The 9300-nt window shown below is 50.7% G+C and overlaps 1 non-coding gene across 1 annotated transcript; it reads left to right on the top strand.

The window, feature by feature from the left end:
* Positions 1 to 557: 557 nt before the first annotated feature.
* TRNAG-CCC lies at positions 558 to 630 on the top strand. The gene has a single exon. It is a non-coding gene; the product is annotated as a tRNA-Gly (tRNA).
* Positions 631 to 9300: the final 8670 nt, after the last annotated feature.

The raw sequence follows: 9300 nt of genomic DNA, 5'->3' as shown, positions 1-9300 counted from the left end.
GTGGGACCCTTCAAGGCTTATCTCTAAGACACCCAAAATAGGCAGAGGTCTCCCAGTGAACCCTGCCTTTGTGCTAGCTTGCTGTCCTGGGTTCATGGTTCTCATCGTTTCTAGCCGTCGAGGGTTTCCCCTTCTTTTTTACTAGCTCAAATATGCATCTTAAAAGATTTTACTCAAAATGTATAAAATGTGTGTATAGTGCATATTTATTTCATCCAGCATTTTAAGTTGTTCTGAACTGGGATGATTTCTCCAGACATCTAGATCACTACCTTGCCAGAAGGAGGGTCCTTTAATTTCAAAGAAAGAAAAGTCCACTTATTCTTTGAGCAATATGTGCATCGTTGAGCACCTACTGTATACTGGGCTCTGTAGCTGATGCTGTGCCTGCCCTGGAGGGCTCCCCTGTCCAGTGAAGAGACAGGCAGAGTCACGACAAACTTACAAGGGTGGCCACGTGTCAACCAGGCTGTAGCTTTCACTTTAATTGGAGGCTATGGAAGCAGAGAGACGTGAGCCATCGTTATGCCCACCTCGAGGAGACTCAGCTAGGGACCTCCCTGGTGGTCCAGTGGGTAAGACAATGCACTCCCAATGCAGGGGGCCCAGGTTCGATCCCTGGTCAGGGAACTAGATCCCACACGCGTGCTGCAACTAAGAGTCCGCATGTTGCAGCGAAGATCCCGTGTGCCCCAACTAAGACCCAGTGCAACCAAAATAAATAAATAAATATTAAAAAAAAAAAAAAAGACTCAGCAAGCTGGTCGCAGTATGTGGCCCTTATCTGAACTGTGTGAAGAACTGCCAACCTTCGCCTTAGCGCATGGAAAGATGACTCTGGGTCACAACCGTGAAATTTACCAATATATCCTCGGAATGATAGCTGTTGCTTACGGCGAGGTCTCCCTGTAGGAAAACACTGACCTGCCATAGGAGCTGATCGAAGGAGGGGTGGTGATGCAGTCCACGGCCATCTGAGTAGTTTTCAAATTGCAATCTTATTCTCGTTTACCCTCTGAAAACTTAAGATGATTTATGGACCCTCGTTAAGTGCGGCAATCATTGGATGGGCCTGAAGTCATTACCAACAATTAAGAAGCCGCCATTGATTCCACTAACCAGCAAATGGGCAGTCAAAGGCCACTGGAGACGTGTCCTCAAGGGAGGTCATCTTCCCCCTCCCTGGGGACCTGTGTGGACCACCCGTACCAAGTCCACAGTGGACGCTGGTGTGGCAGCATGGTGGGTGGGCAGAGCACAGGCTCCAGGGGAGGGATTCAGGTGCACACCCAGCAGTGACCTTGAGCGAAGCCTGCGCCTCTACTTCCTCCCCGTCCACACGAAGGCGAAAGTCCCCACCTCATTGGTGATTTTTGACTATATGCCATAATGTGTGTGCCTGGAATATGGCGGTCGTGCAATCAGCTATCGCTGTTGCTATGTTTAAACAGGTCATGAGTGGGACCTGGGGTAACTGGAAAGCAAGCTGCAGTTACAGGGCTGCAACCCAACATTACATGATGGAAATCACGTTATATTATTATTAATACAAATACAGCATGCTGCTGGATGAGGCAGAAATGACCCAGAAGAATAAGGGCTCTCTCTCCTTGGACAAGGCAGCCCCACTCGTCAGCCTGACAGGGAAGACAAAGCCCCGCTGGCCCCCGTGCTGGGCCTCGGGGCCAGGCTCCAGGCTTAGTTAAACTGTTTTTATCTCCCATAAATCCTCGTAAGCTACTTTAAGGCTCGTCAGACCCCTCAATTGCCATTTAAGTGTTTTTTCTGTGCTAACTGCTTCTTGTTAAATAGTTTGACATTTATGCGTCTAGACTTTGGTTGTTTTGATATTGATTTGGTCCAGCATGGTAATGGAGGAGAAAGACAGCATTTGTTTTGCTGTCAGTGGCAGTAACCATATATCTCAGTTAAGTGGATTACTTTTTTGTTTTCCCATGTTGGAACCCAAAGCGAAACCCACACAGGGTTTGGAAGAGGTTGCATCCTCCCAAATGGCTCCCCAACTCTTTGGGGCAGGGAGATGGTTCAACAGAGGGGTTGAAGGTACAGCCCCGGGTGAGGTTTCCTGGCAGCTGCAAGCCTGTTCTCGCTGAAGGTCACAGGTGCCAGAGTCACAGGTGGGATGGTGGTGGGCACTTCAAAGGAAGGTGAAATTAGCTCAGCTTGCTTGCAGCCTCCTGGGCTTGCCAAGCCCTGTCATGCCTTTGTACCTTTGTCTATGCTGTTCCCTCAGACATGAGCACCCTTCTTTCCTCCATCTTGTGAACTCCTACTCACTCCTCAAGACCCCAAGCATATGCTCCCTTCTCAGCAGGTCCTCCTTTGCTTCCCAATGGCGCATGCGGTGATGTGGTGATGTGGACACCCAGGGGCCTCAGAATTGTACGAGGTCAGCCAGACCCTCCTTGTCAGAATGTGGGTGGGAAAGGGTGTGACCTGCCCAAGGCCACCCAGCAAGCCTGAGGGGCAGCTGGGCCTGAGAGTGGGCTCTCCAGCTTCTGCACTGACCCCTCTTCCACCATGTTCTCTGTACACCCTGCCCAGCTTACTCCAGGGGTGGCAATTCTCATGATCCAAACTGCTGCTGCAGACACCAGCCGGGGAGCTCGTGGCCAGAGAGTGAATTTCCGATCAATACCCAGGAGCCTCGCGGAGCCACTGGCCGGCGGCTTGGGTGAGTCATGCCTGCAGGAAGTGAGGGAAGCCCCTTCTTCTCTCCCCCTCTCTCCTCTTGTCCCTCACGTCCTTCGTCCTCCGGTGTCTCTTTCAGAACATTCTAAAAACACAGAAAAGCATCGAGGAAAAGTCCCACCCTTGTTCCCAGCTCCCAGAATCCACAAATAGCCACATCTTCTTGTTTTTATTTAGATCTGTGGGAATAAAGGAAATAAAAGTCACAGATACAGTTTGCACGTCTCCTGCCCATCCTGCTCTGCCTCCCCCCACCCCTCCCCCTCCCCCTCCCAAGGCCACGCGGTTCTGAATGTGGTTTCTCCTAGCGTTCACCTTCTCTTCTACACGGATGGCCGTCTGGAAACAATGGATGGCATTGCATTGCATGTTTTAAAATGTATGCAAAATGCTCAGACCTTGTTTCAACTGTGCTGTCGTATTTCCCCATATGAGTGTACCTCCATTTTATTTATCCATTCCACACGATGGCCATACAGGCTGTTTCCAATTTTTTTTTGCCATGACCAGCAAAGCTGCCACCAGTCCCTGTGTGTGCCCTCCGGGCGTGTGTCATGGCCTCTGAGGGTGAATCCCTGGAAAGAAAGTGCTGGACGCTTCTCCTTCTCGCATCCCTGGATGAGCCCACCTAACTGATGCCTGAACATCTGTCTGTTTATATGCTCGTTGGACATTCAGATTTCCCCTCTGTTTATATCTTTTGTCCATTTCCACGAGATTGTCTGCCTCTTCCTCCTCCGGTCACAGCAGGGATGGATACATCCAGGGTATTAATTTTCCTTCTGATGAATAGACCACAGATGTTTTCTGTGGCTCAATGTTTATCTTTGTTTTTGTCTTTTGTCCTACAGACCATTTAAATTTTGACCTAATCAAATCGATCACTCTTTGCTTTACGAGTTATGATCTTTGTCTCTTGACTCAGAATTTTCCTGCCCTGAGATTCTGAGCTCATCTTATGTATTTTCTTCTAATAGTTTTGTTTTCCACATTAAGATTTTAGATCCAACTAGAAGTTTTATGGAAGGTGTGGATCTAATTTTTGCTGAAACAACTTTACATGTCTAGGATAAAGCTTGCTTTTTCATGATGGATTTTTTTAATAATCTGTTGGACTGAACTTGCTAATTCTTCATTTAAGGTTTTATATGTGTGTGTATAGATTTGGCCCACATTTGTCTCTTCTTTTAAAGACAGGTCTAATGCCAGGGTGCACCACCTCTTCAAGCTGCTTTTATTTTTCTTCTCTGAAAGTTTGAATGAGGTAGATATCGTCTGCTAATTGAAGATGTGTTAAAACTCACCTTTGAAATGGCCTGGGGCTGCTCAGTTATTTTCATCGTTGTAGGTTTTCTATTTCTCCTTAAGTAAAATTTGATAACATATTTTTCTGGAAAAAAATCTACTCCGTCTAATTTTTCAAAATATGCGTATAGGACTTCCCTGGTGGCACAGTGGTTAAGAATCTGCCTACCAGTGCAGAGGACAGGGGCTCGATCCCTGGTCCAGGAAGACCTCACATGCCTCGGAGCAACTAAGCCCTCGCACTGCAACTACTGAGCCCACATGCCTCAACTACTGAAGCCCGTGTGCCTAGAGCCCATGCTCCGCAACAAGAGAAGCCACTGCAATGAGAAGCCCACGCACCACAACAAAGAGTAGCCCCTGCTCGCCGCAACTAGAGAAAGCCCACGCGCAGCAACGAAGACCCAATGCAGCCAAAAAAACCCCCACAATATTCGTGTAAAGTTGTTCATAATAGTTTCTGAGGATTTTACAACACACTATTGTGCTTGTAGCTGTGTCCTCTTCTGCTTTCCATATTCTTTCCTTTTGCCCTGTCTTTTTCTCTTAGGCAGTCTTGGTAAATATTTGTTTGTTTAATATTTCAAAGAACCAAATTTTGGAGTTTGTTGCTATTTATACTATCTTCTTAGGTTTTTAACTGTTTTATTCTGTTGAAGGCAGAGTAGGGTGGTGATTGATAACCTGGACCCTGGACTGAATCGGCTGCTGCTTCAGCTGTGTGACCTCAGGAAGGTTACCCCACCTTGCTGTGCCACTCATCTATAAAGAGAAGAGAAGAGGACCCAGTTCATGGGTTGCTGTAAAAAAATTAATAAGGTGATACACATAACGAGTTGTAAGTACTCTTTTAACATTTAAAAACCAACTTGGCAAACTAAGACTAGAAGAGGATTTCCTTAACCAATATTGAATACCCACCAAATCTATGCAAACAGCCTGCTTGAAGGTGAACTATTAAAAACATTCTCTTACACATCAGGAACCAAGCAAGTGTATCCACCTCAACTCAACATGACTAGGAGGTCCCAGCCAACTCAGTAAGGCAAGAAAAAGAAAGAAAAGAACAATTTTAGGAGAAGAAGCCAGGTTGTCATTATTGTCACATGACATGATTGTTCCCTGCCGAAACCCAAAATAATCTATAGACAAATTATCAGAATTACTAAGAGATTAGCAAGATTTCTAAAAACTAGATCAGTACATTTAAAAAATATATTACTTTAAGTTAGCAACAGGTAACAGGTAGAAAATCTAATTTTTAAAATAGTGACAGCAATTAAAGAACACCTAGCAATAAATCTAAAAGAGGATAGAAAAAAGCTCTGTGGAGAAAGTCATTAAACATTATTGACAGACATTTTAAGAGACCTAACAAATGGAGAAATATACCATATTCATGGAGACAAATCCTCGCGAATTGAAAGATGTCAGTTCTCCCCAAATCAGTCTATAGATTCAGTACAATTCCAACCACATTTCTGTGTGTGTGTGTGTGTCTTAATGAACTGATTCTAAAATGCCATATGTTGAATTGCATACTTTTTTAATAGGTGAATTTTATGATATGTGAGTTCAATCTACATTTTTTGGACAAAGGCTCTATCCAGTGGAGAACTAGGAAAATGGACCAGAGTGGGCTCAGGAGGTCAGGGCTGTGCCAGCTTGTTCCCCAGGCCCAGGCGGAGCACAGTGTCTGACGCACGTCAGCACGTGATAAACGTTTGTTGACTGACTCTGCATGTTTGGTGCATGAATGACTGAATGAGCAAGGCCGGAGTGGTTCAGCATCTGCCCCTGGTCATCCAGCCGGCAGGTGAGTGGAGAAGCTGGGATATGAGTTCTGCCCTCCCTGGCCCACCCCTCCTGACCCACCGGAGGAGGGAGGGCAGCATGGGAGACGGGGGCAGGCAGGGAGAGCCGGGAAGGCTGCCGGCACATCGACCTGTCTGCGGGGGAGGGTGCTGGCCAGGATGTGCAGGCCAGTGCTTGGGAGTGACCCCGGGCGGCGAGGCTGGAGAGAGGGGGCCGCAGTCAGGATGACCCTGGCACTGCCTGAGCGGGGCTAGACTTCAGACTGGGGTCCAGGGGGACCCTGGGGATTAGAAGAGTGAATGTCATCCGCGGCAGCCACGTGGAGCGACCCGTGGGAACACGCGGCTGAACGACATTTCCCGAGTTGGAATGTGGGGCAGACGGGGTTACCTCCCGCCCGTGCTGTGACAGGCAGGGCTGGAACCTGGGGTTTACTGAAGCCACCACTCTGCATCCCCCCCAGACACCGGAACAAACGCGTCCAGGGCTCAGGTGGCCTCGGAGCGAGAATTCTGACTCCCAGTCTCTGTAAGATGCTCCCACTTGATATGCAATACGGTGAGAGTCTTGAGACCCTTTTTATTGTAAACTGTTGTAATGAAACTGTTCCTCCCTCACCTCCCAACCGACCAGGGACCCTCTAGGCAAGGTCTCCTGATTTATAAAACTTCAGGGTAAAGATCCAGGATGGTCTCTGGTTTCCCCCATGGTGGGGGGGGAGGGAGCGGTGCTCAGGAAGGCCTGAGGACGCAGTCAGGTGATTTAGGTGGTGAAGCATGTATCCTCCTGATGCAGTGGGAGCCCTCCCCACGCGACCTGAAAACCAGCTATTTTTGGCAGGTGCCAGGAAAAGCGCGGGGAGCCCTGTGGCGAGAGATCCCTCTGGGGGAGGACGGCCCGGCGCTGCGGCTCACCCTGGGGGACCCGGGGCGGATCTCGTGGTCCCCGAGCCTGGGTTCCCTCATCTTGGGCTCATCCCGCCCCGCCCCCTGCCCAGGGCTTTCTCCAGCCGCCAGGCTACGTCTGGAGCGCGAGCAGGGTGCGTTCACGGGCCGTCGCCTGGACAGGCTCGCTCGCTGAGATCCTGCTGTGGCTCCAGTGTGTGTGTGTGTGTGTGTGTGTGTGTGTGTGTGTGCAGGGCACTGTGTACGGCTGAGGATGCATTTGATTCTGGAATGTCTCCCCCTTGAAGCCTGGATCAGGACAGAATCAAGTCATCCGTAGCACCTGCAGAGCCCGCCCTCCCCGCAACACGCAAGGGCGCCCCTGGTGGGGGAGCAGCTGCCCGGGGGGCCCTCGCAGCCTCTGCAGGCGGGACTCCTCGTCACGTTACCATCACTCCTCGCGGGACAGCCCACAGCACCCTCAGGACCAGCCTCCTCATGTGGAGATTGGAACCAGGGCGGGGCTCCGGAGCCCTGTGCGTCTCCACAGCCTCCGCCAGCCCGCTTTCCCCCCCACCTCCCTCGGCTCCTGTGCCCCCCACCCCCGCTCCCACATCAGACCTGCCCCACCCCGCAGAGAACCGCTGCGTTTCCCAGCGCTGCGCTTACATGGAGGACTCCAGTCAGGGCCAGTCGCTGGATCATCAATAAATCTTCCCCGAGCCCCCATACGTCTCTCCTCCATAACGCTTATTACCTAGAGCGGGCCCACTCGGGGGTCTCCCCTTGGAGGGACACGTTCCTTTGATCAATCACTTCGGCCAAGGTTCATTCAGCACTCACACAGTTCATTAAGCAGCTGGTCTGTCCCAGGGAGACGAGAGGACACAAGAATGCAGCTTCCTCTACCTTCTCCTGTGTGTGGACGTGTATGGAGAGGACGCTACTTGCTTACAGAGCCGACCACAGCACCATGAATCACGCTCTGAACGGGGTGTGCGCAATGAGCAAATAGCCATCTATTCCACACCAAGAGCCTGGTCAGAGGTGGTGATGTTTCAGTGGGGCTTTGAAGGATGTATAGGAGTTCATTAGAGGAAGCAAGTCCTAGGAACAAGAAACCACATGAGGAATGGCAGGAAAATGCATTGCACTTTACATTAATTCTCTCCAGCTGTTGTAACAAACTACCACAAACTTAGTGGCTTAAATTTCTTCTGACAGTTCTGGAGGTGAGAAGTCTGAAATGGGTCCTACAGGCCTAAAATCGAAGTGTCAGCTGGGCTGGTTCCTTCTAGAGGCTGCAGGGGAGGGACAATTCCTTGTCTCTTCCAACTTCTAGAGGCTGCCGGCATTCCCTGGCTCCTGGTTGCATCCCTCTGGTCTCTTTTTCCATCGTCGTATGTCGTACTTCTGTAGTCGAGTCCCACTCTGCCTCCCTCTTATAAGGACCCCTGTGATTACATGTAGGGTTCACCTGGATAATCTAGAACCGTCTCCAAATCTCAAGGTCCTCAATCACATCTGTAAAGTCCCTTTTTCCGTACAAGTGCCCGGGTATTGCAGTGGATTATGTACACCTCTGTCTCCAGACCCGCTGAAGGGCAGCCCGTTCTCCGGTGGGGCCTGTGTACATCTCCCCTGGAGTGGTTCATAGTGTGGTGGTTTGCCTGGGACAGGAAATGTAACTTGTGTGTCTTGTTTTCCAAAATATCAGCAGGGTATCCTCTCTGGAGCTTTGGATTCAGAGCCCCAGGCCGAGGGGCCGCCCAGGGACCCTGGCTCCAGCCCTGATTTTCTATTTTCAGCAGTAAGGAAAAGTGCCCGGGGGGTGAGGGGTTGCAGCAGCTGCCGGGGCTAATCTTTCCAGTCCAGAAGTTTTGGGGCCACATGTTAAATTACTGTAATGGCCGTGGTGACAGCATTTACTCCATGGAAATCTGGAAACACTACAAGTCAGGGCTGCTTGGTTGGTTTTTCCTTTCTGGAGAGCCGGTTGTTAACATTCCCAGCACAGTAGTGCACACACACAGACGGTCGACGGGGCTTCCACGGCCAGGTGCCCTCCTGGGGGCTTTGCGTGTTTGGAACCACTTGTCCTTACATCATCCCTTTCTGATGCATACCTGCATCACCCAGCCCACTTTACAGAGAGGCTAAGTGACCCTGCAGCCAGTGGACGCGGCGCAACCCAGAGCTGGGCCTGGCGGTCTGATGGGGGAGGGCGTGCTCTCAACCACCACCCGCCGGCTCCTCAAGGCGGCCTGGGGACCCCCGAGACAGCGGGGACCACGGCCGCTCACCCCAGGGGTTCTAGCCCACGTCCTGGCCAAGACTGCCCGGCAGGGGCTCAGCTCACATTGCTTGAGGTCTGAAGGCAGACAGGATGGAAGTGAGAGGGCGGAAGTGCTGGCCTGCGTGCAGGTGCCCCTCGGCAGAGACAGAGCAAGTGGGATGATTCTGGAAGGCTGGTCCGTGGGACCCAGCTCCCCAGGCCTGAGTCAGGCCTGTCTCCCTGCCTGCAAAACTCCAGGGCTGTGGAGAGCACCATGGGATCCAACACCCAGATCCTGTCTCTTCCCCA

The sequence above is a fragment of the Balaenoptera musculus genome, chromosome 5 (genome assembly GCF_009873245.2).
Source record: "Balaenoptera musculus isolate JJ_BM4_2016_0621 chromosome 5, mBalMus1.pri.v3, whole genome shotgun sequence".
Classification (NCBI taxonomy): domain Eukaryota; kingdom Metazoa; phylum Chordata; class Mammalia; order Artiodactyla; family Balaenopteridae; genus Balaenoptera; species Balaenoptera musculus.
This window is presented reverse-complemented; position numbering and strand designations above follow the sequence as displayed.